At 41.3% G+C, this 13114-nt stretch overlaps 1 protein-coding gene across 1 annotated transcript in view; it reads right to left on the bottom strand.

The window, feature by feature from the left end:
* Window positions 1–13114, bottom strand: part of FBXO33 (F-box protein 33) — a 590205-nt gene that overhangs the window by 251815 nt on the left and 325276 nt on the right. The gene's annotated exons all lie outside the window — the stretch shown is intronic.

The following is a 13114-nucleotide window of genomic DNA, read 5'->3' as shown; positions in this document are numbered from 1 at the left end:
AAATGATTGCAAATCCTAACCCAGAACTACTGAGTTATAACAGAGGAAATGGAAGGGCTACACCTTGCTTGTATGGGTGTTCTCATGGGCAAACTGGCTATTGTGTTAAGAGATTGACACACCACTTTAGGGTTACTGTAATTCATGGCTAATGTTATGTACTCGCGAAGTATAGAAGTGCCGTGGGCTCCTATAGCTTGATAGTTCTAGGCTGCTTCCATTTTAGGAAGAACAGAAGTTCTACATGTTTTACTGTGGAGGATTGTACACAAGGGTGAAACTGCTTGGGAGCTTTGATCTTGTCAAGGTCCTCTGACAGCATGTATGAGGTTTTTAATTGGGTAAAGTTCACTAGGCTAATGTCTAGCACCGCAACTTCCACTTGTGTGACTGTTGCAGAAAGTACAGTCGTGTACACTTACCATAAATGTAGACGTTCGAGTGTATTCACTGTTGCAGTCATCACATTTGGGTCATCTGCCTGCAGGTAGCCCTCAGCCGGCCTGAATACCAGAGTCTTTGGATTTCTGCATCGGATGCTGTCTCTTCTTCCATGACGTCAGGTCATAAGGGGTATAAAACATGCAGCCGATGCCATTACATCAGTTTTTCTTGACCCAGATGTCAGGTGCCCCCGCAATTGGAAGCAATTATATGGTATGGTATATCCCTATCAAAAAGCAAATACTCCAGAAAAAAATAAATATACCAAACAAGAAGGAAAGGTAGAGCCAAGAGAAGTCAGGGGGCTGGAGGGAGGGTAACCAGGACTGCAACAGTGAATCCACTCGAACATCTACATTTATGGTAAGTGTACACAACTGTACTATGTTTTTCGTGTTTCACTGTTGCAATCATCAAATTTGGGTTGATTCCCAAAGCTAAGGAAGGGAGGAGGAAGTTAAAGAACATTAGGGCCAGCTATTAAGCCCTGCAAGACTGCAGTGGCAAATCCAGCTCTGGATTTAGAAAAGATAGGCATGTGGTAATGCTTGGTGAAGGTATGTACAGAGCTCCAGGTAGCAGCTTCTAGGATGCCCCTGGTAGGGACTCCTCTGAGAAAAGCCGCAGAGGTAGATGTAGCCCTGGTGGAATGTGATCTTATCCCCTGTGGGGTAGGTTTTCTATGGTGCTTGTAGCAGAAATGAATGCAATGGGCTATCCATTTGGAAATGGTTTGTTTTGAAATGCCCTTCCCCCTCTACCCCTGCAGCAAAGCCAACTAGCAGCTGTTCAGATTTCCTGAGAGGCTTAGTCCTGTCCAAATAAAATCTAAGTTGTCTGTGCACATCCAGAGAATGCAGTATTCGTTCCCCTTTTTTTTTTGTGGATTACGGAAAAAAATATGCAAATGACTGGACTGATTTACGGCCACACTAGACACCACCTTGGGCATAAAGGAAGGATTAGTCCTGAGGGAAACTCTGTCCGCAAGGAAGATAATGAAGGGTTCCACTGCCATGAGGGCATGTAATTCAGATACTCTTCCTGCTGAAGTGATGGCTAGAAGGAAGGCTGTTTTCCAAGAAGAAATTTCAACTCTGCTGTTGCAGCTGGCTCAAAGGGGGGGAAGAGTGAGCTTTTCCAATACAAAGTTGAGATCCCAGGCTGGAGTGGGAGCTCTCCTGGGGGGGGGGGGGTCTTAAATTTTTGGCACTTCTAAGGAATTGTTTTAGCAAGGGGTGAGAGAAGAGGGGTGGCTCAGTATTATAATGTGCTGAAATGGCAGAGGCATGAATATTAACTGACGAGAAGGATAGGCCCTTGTGGAGCATTTTGGTTAAGTATTGTAGAATATGAGGTAAGCTGGGCACCGGTGTGCCCATCCCCTGAGCCTGGCACCAGGAACAGCATCGTTTCCACTTTTCAGCATAGGATTTTCTAGTACTAGGCCTCCTTGCATCCAGAATGACATCCAGCACCTGCTTCCTGTGGGATACTAGAGGACAGCTCAAGGACTTAGCCAGGCTGCCAGGTTCAGGGTTTGAAGCTGAAGGTGCAGAATCTGGCCCTCCTGCTGGGACAGCAGCGAAGTGGTCTGAGGCAGGTGCCATGGTTGCAGCAGTAAGTTCAAAAATCTCCGAGCACAGGATCCCAATAAAGGCAGTCCCACATATAAATCGTTGTCAATTCCGGTTTATTAAAACACAATTAAAACAGTGGAATTTAGTGCTTTCATTTCCTATCAGGAAACTTCATCAGAATAATAAAATCACATGCAACAATTTAATTTATAGTCAATTTAAATTACAATTAATTCATCCATTGGTTAATTACACTAGTTAAAATACTAGTTAAAGTCATAGTGCAGGTACAAGAATACATAATAATAATGACACGCATGGCTGCTCTGTGAAACAACGTTTCCTCAAAAACTTCCATATAATTCATCCTATTCCTAATAACTATAAGATAATACATGAAATAAATAAAATAATATAATGCAATATAATATCATACTGTGCTTTTTTTATATATATTGTGCTGTAAATAAACATGATCAAATGAAGTATAAATAACTAACTAAAAACTCATATATAGTATATAATATATATATTTAAAAATTGTATGTGTATACTTTTTAAAGAAATGTGTGCGTGTGTGTGTATATATATCTATCTATATATATATATATATATATATATATATATATGCATACATACACATACATATATATATATATATATATATATATATATATATATATATATATATTTATACACACACTTTTATAAAAAATTTATTTTATTTTAAATTTTTTAAGTTTTTATAAAAGTATATATATACACATTTCTTTAAAAAGTATACACATACAATTTTTAAATATATTTATTATATACTATGTATGAGCTTTTAGTTAGTTATTTATACTTCATTTGATCATGTTTATTTCAACACAATATATATAAAAAAGCACAGTATATTATTATATTACTTTATATTACTTTATTTCATGCATTATCTTATAGTTATTAGGAATAGGATGAATTATATGGAAGTTTTTGAGGAAACGTTGCTTCACAGAGCAGCCATGCGTGTCATTATTATTATGTATTCTTGTACCTGCACTATGACTTTAACTAGTATTTTAACTAGTGTAATTAATCAATGGATGAATTAATTGTAATTTAAATTGACTACAAATTAAATTGTTGCATGTGATTTTATTATTCTGATGAAGTTTCCTGATAGGAAACGAAAGCGCTAAATCCACTGTTTTAACTGTGTTTTAATAAACCGGAATTGACAACGATTTATACGTGGGACTGCCTTTATTGGGATACTGTGCTCAGAGATTTTTGAACTTATTGTTTTTTTCTTGTCTCCGTGGTCCACTGGTTTGGTGTTATTGGTGTTTTTTTTCTGATGGAGTTGCAGGATACTCGAGGGGCCTCACAAACTACGAGAAACGACAGATCTCTTATCGGTGAACTTACCCGTTTAATCCAGGCTTTTTCACAGCCGGATATGGTCACACCGGATTTGGAATCATCTATTCCATGTGCACAACCAACTTCCAGTAACCAGGGTAGGACTTACATTCATTCAGGAGTGAGACCTAAACGGAATGATGGAACACCATTGCAGGGTTCCATTCTGACTAACGCTGAATACCCTGGGCTTCATTTAAACGAGCGAGCTAATACACAGTCTAACACGCGCTCTGCTACATTTTTGGACAACTATGCTGATATTAATTTTAATGACTGGTTAAATAGAAGCATCGGTCACACTGAGCTAAAAGACCGTGGAAATAAGAAACAAGACACTTCGTATTTGGAGAAGTGTAAGCTTTTAAAAGTTTATATGTTAAAATTTTAAAACTTGAACCTTGATAATTGTTTTTTAACTGAATGTATCAAGAGGAAACATGTGCCTAAGGGTCTTAGGCTTAACAAGTTTCCGAACAACATTAGATCAGGTTCAGCGTTTTACAATGAAATTGTGGACATTTTAAATGATTGTGGTATAGCTCTTATGAGAGCTATGGTTAATAACAACAACACTTTAATTGATGGGTTAAAGGGTAATATTGACAGAATTAACAATGAAATATGTGAAGATCTATTGTTTACTGTGCAGTACAAGCATGATTATTTTAGGGTTTTAAATCATGTTGACAATATTATGGCTGTCAAAGGAAAAAACTTCAAAGACCAATACACGTAAGGTTCAGTTAAGGCACTTTAATTTACTTGCAGCAATAAGACAAAAGCATGCAAATACAAGGATTTGTCCAACTACTAACAGGAAGTATGTTCATTCTTATACTGTTTTACAAGACATGGCCTTCTAAGCTGACGTAATAAAACACAACTTTAAGCATTGTACTACAGGAGGTGTTACTTCAGATTTTCTGCTGACATGACTAGATTTGTGAGAAACTTTTCAGAAAAACAACCTGGCCTTGGTGACCAGTACTTCATTTACAAGCGTCTATTGTACACTGTTACTTTTCAAGGTACTTTTCTAATACAGATACAAGCAAATGCTGATTGCAGTTCATATTTTCAAGCAGGCTTTGTCCTAATTATCTGTTATGTCTACAGCTGTGTATGTTCTCATAGCACAGCGGAACTTCTTGTCTAAGTTTCATACAAGCAGTATTGTTCTATTCATTATTTTCCTAACGCAAGCAGAAATCATCTGCTTCTCAGTAAATTTCTAAGGCACAAGCAAGATTTAGCTGACAGTACAAGGTCAAAAAGCAACTGCAGTTTGTACAGATTTATGCAGTATGAAATAGAAAAAATGTGTTAACTCTTTTCAAGTTCTAAATGCACCAAGCATATTGCTAATACACACATTAATACATATTTCTCTAACATTTCCCCCCATTAATACTTTTATTCTACTTTCAAAATAAGCATAAACAGTTTGTTTTCTTCTCCTAACCTCTTCCACTCAGGATTTGCAGTTAAGAGAGTCATTCAGTTTAAACTTATGAAAGCATTTTTAGTCTTTTAACAGTTCTTCAAGCTCAGTACTTTGATATAAGGTTTCAGAAACCGACATATGTATAAAGTTTTTTATCAGTCTTTTCATACAGGGGATGCCACAGCAAACACATACTCCCAATAGGAGCATTCCTACGCAAATCGCAATCAGGACGTTCACTAGGATGGTACCCCAAACCATTTCTGGAAAAAGTCTGTCAGTGGGTTTGGGCCTGGTTTGGTCACGGCAGACACTTGCTAAATTACTTCAAGGTGATTGTCTATCTCGTGTTTATGGTCAGGAATATACGAACAGCATTCTTCTTGGATTAAAGCGCAAGTATCACCTTTCGCCGCTAGGGTGAAGTCAAGAGCCATGCGGTTTTGTAACACTACAGTTCTCATGGCGTTCAGTTTATCAGTCACCAATTCAAGGGCAGAAAAAGTTGCATTACTCATTACTTCGAGACGTTTAGACAGTTTTCTCATCTCCCAGACTGATTTTGTCGCTCCATATGCTGGTAATATGCCTGCCCACGATATAACAATATCACTCAAGTCCATGTGTGTCAGTCCATCACCCACAGCTTGATAGTTTTTCCAGTGCGCATCGATTTGCCCTACTGGATTTACAGGTTTTCTGACAGGTTTCTTGTTGACCTCTCGGACATTCTGAATTCTTCCTTGACGTAAAACTGCAGTATGTCGTATGGCCGGAACCAGGTAACCCAAAAAACAACTGCCGGACCAATTCTCAGGTAACCATTTGTATGCTTTTCTGCCACACACAAAATAACAGTCCTTTACTTTAGCAGTAACTCTATTATGAATATACACTCACCCTGCATGAAACATATTTCCATCAATTATAGACAGTTGTTTATAAAGAACAGAATTATGTTTTACTTCAAGTGTTTTGTGCATCAATTCAAGAAATGAATCCTAGTTTGTATTACAATAAAGATCTACCCTGTTACCCTTAGTGTAACATCTATAAGGAACAGTCACATTGCAATCGCTCCAACCCACCTGAACAGTATCATTTTTATAAAAACACACAGTTCCCGTTTGTGGAACAGACAAGTGCAATGTTATTTTATCTTGTGCTGTAACGGTTGAGGTATCATAAATCAAGTTCTCCCAGGTCTCATTGACCCCTAGGGGGACTGTAGTCATTAATAACCCCCCGTATGCCGTCGGCAAAGCTGTGCAAATCTAGCAATTCGAAACATTGAAAGTCTCAGCATAGAGAGAGCCCCCAAGCCTTTCTGTGTTGGAGGGAAGTCTTCTAGCTTATCAGTGGGAGTGGTAAGCGCTAGGTAACCTGTCGACCACATAAGGAGTGGTTCTGGCCCAGAATTTGTAGTTATTGGCTTTTTGGGCGGTCTTCCATCTCTCTCAACTTTCTGATTTGAAGGCCTGCATTTGCACTTGTTTCTGCCCTGTAATTCCTGGGCCCATCTCATTTGCTCACTCAAAACAAAAAAAAAAATCTGCTTTTACCGTATTTGTGTTTCTTCCTACTTAATTTTGCTTTTGCGTCATCTTAGAAGTACTCAGTTGTATTTATTACTGCTTGGTGTAACTCATTCTAAGCCTTTTAGTTTAAGCACTTGGGCTTCAGACCAGTTGTTTTACATTAGGAAGGTTTGTGGTCTGCACTGTGGTGGCAGGACAGGTAGCTTACATCCTTCAAAGTTGGGAACTGCTGAATGAGGGCTCAGTGTCTGTTATTCTAAAAGTGTATTCATTCTATTTTAAGCACTTGGGCCTCAGGCCAGTTATTTTACATTAAAAGGGTTCGTGGTCTGCACTCTTGTGGGAGGAGAGGCTGGACTCTGCCCTTCTAGCTGGGAATTTCTGGTTAAAGGCTTATAGTGCCTGCATATCTAAACTGCTTCTTACTGAAATTGGTACACCTTATTTGCTGTAACATAGACTAGATCCAGGCCTGCTGAATCTAGCTTTGCTTGTATAACCTGAGCACTAATCCAGGCATTCTTTAAAGTATTCAATTGTATTTATTAGTAACTTGATTAAAGTGTAGCTATCATTCTAAGTCTTTTGTTTTACATTAGGAAGGTTTGTGGCCTGCACTGTGGTGGCAGGACAGGCAGCTTATATCCTTCAAAGTTGGGAACTGCTGATTGAGGGCTCAGTGTCTGTTATTCTAAAAGTGTATTAATTCTGGTTTAAGCACTTGGGCTTCACGCCAGTTGTTTTACATTAAGAAGGTTTGTGGTCTACACCGTAGTGGCAGAACAGGTAGCTTACATCCTTCTAAGTTGGGAACTGCTGATTGAGGGCTCAGTGTCTGTTATTCTAAAAGTGTATTAATTCTAGTTTAAGAACCTGGACTTCAGGCCAGTTATTTTACATTACAAGGGTTCGTGGTCTGCACTCTTGTGGGAGGAGAGGCTGGACTCTGCCCTTCTGAGCTGGGAATTTCTGGTTAAAGGCTTATAGTGCCTGCATATTTGAACTGCTTCTTACTGAAATTGGTACACCTTGTTTGCTGTAGCATAGACTAGATCCAGGCCTGCTGAATCTAGCTTTATTTGTATGCTGCTTGTTTGTTTGCTTGTTATTTCCCTGAAATGCTAATTCCACCTAAAACGCGGCTTTTCAGCGCTTCTGTGTATCCCTAGTGATATCTGCATTGCTTACTGTACATATTTCCTTGTTTCACTTGAAAGAAAGTTACTGTTTGTCGTTTTTGCATTTAAGTTACCTGAAACACATTGCATTTAAGTTACCTGGCACTTGCTCACTAAAGCAATAAGTCAGCACTAAAATATTAAAAGCACTACACCCTCACAAACTCCCCTTGAGTACCTCATTCCCCATTGGCCCTTTTTTCAATTATAAAGGAATTCCCAATACTATTCTAGCATGTCCAAAGGTCAGTTGTCAATCTCCTCTCTGGTCCAGCTGGTGAATCTGGGAATCTTGAGGCAATGTTACAACTGCCTCATGTACACAGACAACCCTCTAGTCCTCCCAACAAATTCCAACACATGTGAGAGATGCAACCATATAGGCCACACCACACTCACTACAATTCCATTCTCACATAGACCTACCACGACAGCAAACCAAACACATAAACACACAAAAACATACTCGGAGGCTCTAAATAAAAATCTGCCTAAGCAGCAGAGACCTCCAAAGCAGCCACTCAAGCAACCGCTACCCCAAAACAAAACACGTGCAACACATAGCTCACAAAGCCAGTGTTCCGAACAGTCACAGCCCTTAAGGCTAGACAACACACCTGATACACTTGTAATAGGTGACTCTATCATCAGGCACACTGACGTCCCGCTCACCAGGCTGAACAAGGAGAAGGTCACGGTGAGCTGCCTGTCGGGTGCTAGGATCCGCCACGTAACACAAGCACTCAGGTCACTCCAAGGCAAGTACAAATATGACTCAGTCATTGTCCATGCTGGTGTGAATGACCTGAGACGTACCTCCCTGGACTGCATGAAAAGAGACATAGCGGAGCTCTCTGAGCATGTAGCCCAGGCCGGTATGACCCTGACCTTGAGTAGCATCTTACCCTCACCAAGAATGATGCCACAATATGAAGACAAGATGATCAATTTCAACAATTGGCTTAAGTATTGGTGTCATTTAAAGGGGATCCAATGCCTGTCAGCCTGGGATGACATGCTCGACAAGCCACGATGCTTCGCTAGGGACTGCTTGCTCCTGTCACCCTGGGCTTTCGGATATTGGCAAAGGCTCTTACTACCCCCATAGTGCCTTTTTTAGGCAAGGCTCAAAAGACAAACCCACCTCCATAGGTATCACAAGGGATAAGAAACTAAGAGTAATGCTACTCAATGCCAGAAGTCTAAACTTCAAGATGCACGCACTCGAAACTCTCCTTAGCATGGAGAAAATCGATATCTGTGCAGTAACAGAAACCTGGTTCAAGGCTCCAGAGAGCACCCCAGCACTACCAGGTTATACCTCATACCATGCTTTTCGGCCCCAAAACTTGGACCGTACCACAAAAGAAGGGGGAGTATCAATATTCGTCAAAGATACCCACACCTCCAGGTTGGTGGCACAGCACGAAGCATCAGAGACTATCCATGTGCAACTAACAGTGGGTAAAACTGCCTTCCAGTTTATAGCCTGCTACAGACCACCCTCCCAAACCCAGGAAACCACTTGGCCTTCCTGAGAACACTGGAAAATATGAAGGTCTCTCCAAACACCATTATATTGGGCGACTTCAACTACCCAAACATAGACTGGGAGCATTACTCTAGCTCCAACACCCTAGCCCAAAGGTTCCTAGAATTTATAAACTCAAATGCTATGGAACAACTTGTTACCACTCCCACAAGAGGGGAAAACATACTGGACCTGGTCATCACCAACATGGGGGCTCCATGCTCCAGACCAGAAGTGTATCCCTCACTGGTAAGATCAGACCATAAACTAATCTCACTGGATATTCACATCCTGACTCCACCCCCTGCCCTGAAAACCACAGTGAAAAACTTCTCCAAAGCAAATTTCACACTCCTCAAAACTGAGGTGGAATCCTTCAAAGCCCCCGGGCCTGTAGAAAATACGGCCAGACCGCAGAATCCTTTATAAACGCATTCTATGAACACCTTCAGGAATGCATGGATCATGCAATCCCAAATAAAACCAAGCCCCAATCCTCCAAAGGCAGACGTTCTGTCTGGTGGACACCAGCCATAAACAAACTATACAATAGAAGGAGGAAGCTACTACATGATAGAGCAAAATCCCAAAAAGGGAAGGCATCTCTGATCAGTATTAGCAAAAAACTATGGGCACTCATAAAATCGTCTAAGGCCAGCTTCGAGAAAAAATTGCACAGGACACTAAGGATAATCACAAGGCTTTCTTTAGTTATGTTAGGAACCTGGGTGGGAATTCCCAGATATGCTCAGAATTAGTCCAAAATGACAAAAAATACACCGAACCCACAGACATTGCCAACATCCTAGCTGACAGGTTCAGCGCAAACCCCCCCCCTCCCCACCAAAAGGGCAAATATTTATCCCAGCAGAGTGCTGCCCCCCTAACATCTCAGATGCTCAGGTAAGAGCTGCCCTCTCCAAAGCAAAAAACACAGCATCAATGGTACCAAACGGTGTCCCGGGCTGCGTCCTACATGAACTCCAAGAAGAGCTAAACCCAAACATAAAACTACTGTTCAATCTTAGCCTTACTAAAGGATATGTACCCAAAGAGTGGCGTACAGCAACAATGGTCCCTCTCCACAAAGGTGGGGCCTCAACGGATCCTGGAAATGATCGCCCCATAAGCCTGACTAGCTTAGTTTGCAAAGCTATGGAAAGGATCATCATGGACCTCATAAATAAAGATATTGGGGACCTACAGACACTGGATCCTACCCAGTTCGGCTTTGTTAAGGGCAGATCCTGCCTCTTAAACCTGGTTGATTTCTTTGAAACAGACACCAAGGCCATTGACGAGGGGAAGGTGGCCCACACAGCCTACCTGGACCTCGCAAAAGCCTTCGATACAATACCCCACTCGGGCATTATAGATAACCTCACCAGCTTAAATATAAACCCCTATGTCACTAGATGGGTTGCAAACTGGCTCAAGGACAGAACCCACATGGTTAGAATTGCTGGAGCCATGTCAGACTCCAAACCAGTTACAAGTGGCGTCCCACAGGGCTCAGTCCTGGGACCTCTCTTGTTCGGTATATATTTCTCGGAGGTACAGGCCAACACGGAAGGACTGTGGTTGACTAAGTTCGCAGATGACTGCAAACTGGGCGCCATAATTGACTCTCCAGCCAACACAAGCATCCTCCAAAAGGGCCTCATAGAAACAGACAACTGGTGCCAGAGCCATGGCCTCAAGCTAAATGCCAAAAAGTGTATAGTCATCCCTTTTGGCAAAAACAAAGTGCCCACAAATTACCACATAGGTGGTAATCCATTAAGTACAGAAGTAGTAATTAGGGACCTGGGGACCCAAGTTGATAGCAATCTCTCATTTGACAACCATGTGGCCAAAGTGGTTAGAAAAACATTTTATACAGCCCACCTAATCATGAAAGGATTCACATCTAGATCAGGGGAGGTCATCGTGCCTCTTTACTCATCCCTCATCAGGCCCATAATTGAGTACAATGCCCCTTTCGGGATGTACCTTACCAGACACCTGCAGCAACTGGAAAGACCCCAAAAGTACCTCCCCAAGAGGATCATAGGGCTCAAACAGATGCCATATGCTGCCCGGTTAAAGAAACTCCAGCTCTACTCAGTGGCATACCGCCTGCTCAGAGGCGATCTGTGCCTGACGTATAAAGCCATGTCCAACCCGGAATTAATGGACATGCTGCACCTCAGAAAATCCAAATCCCATCGAGCTACGCTCGAGAGACTTGAACCTCAGCACTGAAATAAATAGGACATGCTGGAGGGACAGATTCATAACCCAGAGGCTCCCTTCACTCTGGAATAAAATCCCAGTCCAGGTTAGGCAGAGTCCCTCATTGACTCTCTTCAAGAGGAATCTTGATGAGTGGATGGAAGATCGTAGGTTTACCCCGGGTATCACTTCTGTGTCACTGTTAGACAGAGGCACAGTATACTAACCTCGAAAAAGGGCGTAGCAAAATTAATTTAAAATGGGTGGCGAAAGCCAAACACACTTTGGCTGGGCTTATAAATGCCCTAGGGCGGATAGCCTAGTATGAACCTATGAACACATGTTTAATTGCCTGGTAAGTGTTGAAGTTTGGGTGCCAGTCTATAAGTAACGCTTCACATTTATTCAGTTCAGTCTGTGTGGCTGGGAAAAGGAAAGGCCACAGCAAAAAGATTATTGTCATTAGTACAGTTAACAGGATGATTATGCAATACGTCTGAGGAAAAGGCTGTTCTGCATTCCTGTCTCTTCTGGACTCTATCATTTTTACTTTTGGCATGTAACAATATTCTTGTCCAGTTCAAAGTTTTTTACTAGTTTACAGTGCGTCAGGTGGATCCAGGAGGCACGCTCCGCAATTTTGACTGCAGTGGGTGTTGACAAAAGCACTTGGTATGGACCTTCCCACTTTGGAGTCGCCCAGTTCTTCTTTTTAACTACCTTCAGCCAGATCCACGCTCCAGGGGGCACTGCCACTTCTAACGGTCTGGTTCGTTCTTTATCTGAAACAGAATTTAACTGTAACAAATGTTTAGAATTTAATAAATTGCGCATATACTCTGTTAATGTACTGTCAGCTTCCTGGTCTGCGGGCATGAGAGATTTCCACTGAGGTATATAGTAAGCCCTTCCAAAGAGCTTTTCAAAAGGAGTCAATCCTTTTGCATTCGGAACAGTTCTCATGCTCAACAGTGCCAGGGGCAGACAGTACACCCAGTTTCTCTGCGTTTCTGTTACTAATTTTCTTAGCTTGCTCTTTAAAATCCCATTATGCCTCTTTACTAGCCCTGCTGATTGAGGGTGATACGCACAATGATTTTTTTTTAGGGAAATGCAAAAATATTTACTTAACTACTGTATGGTCTGATTCACGAAGTGTGTGCCATTGTCACTGTAGATCCTTTCCGGAATGCCGAATCTAGGAATGATTTCTTTAACAAGAACTTTGGCCACTGTTGTAGCATCTGGATTTTTAGTCGGAAAGGCTTCCACCCATCTGGAAAACATATCTACAATGACAAGACAATACTTCTTATTTTCACATTTATTCAACTCTATGAAATCCATACAGATAGTATGAAACGGATACGGTGGTGTAGGGAAACTCCCTTGCTTGGGCTTTAATGCCCCTTGTGCATGATGTTTATTACAGGTGTAGCATAATGAACAGAATTTTTTAGAATAATTTGTGAATCCAAACGTCGTGAACACTTGGTTCACCAGCTGTACCATCCCCCCTGTTGAGACATGGCACTGCCCATGGCTCAACAAAGCTACATATCTAAATAAATTAGACGGCAATATCGGTTTCCCTTCTTTAGAAATGTACAGCCCCCTTTTCAAGAATTGCTCCTCGTTTTACCCATCTTTGTTTTTCAACTTGCGTAGTAAGTGTCTGCATTTTCTTTAACGTTTCTAAGTCTAAAATCTCAGAGGGTTGTAATTCCTCATTCAAAAGAAATACCTCTGAAGCTGCCTGCTTTGCAGCTGTATCA

The sequence above is a fragment of the Protopterus annectens genome, chromosome 6.part0, assembly GCF_019279795.1.
Source record: "Protopterus annectens isolate FY-2018-M chromosome 6.part0, PAN1.0, whole genome shotgun sequence".
Classification (NCBI taxonomy): Eukaryota; Metazoa; Chordata; order Ceratodontiformes; family Protopteridae; genus Protopterus; species Protopterus annectens.
Note: the sequence above shows the minus strand (reverse complement) of the source record. Positions and strands in the feature narration are given on the sequence as shown.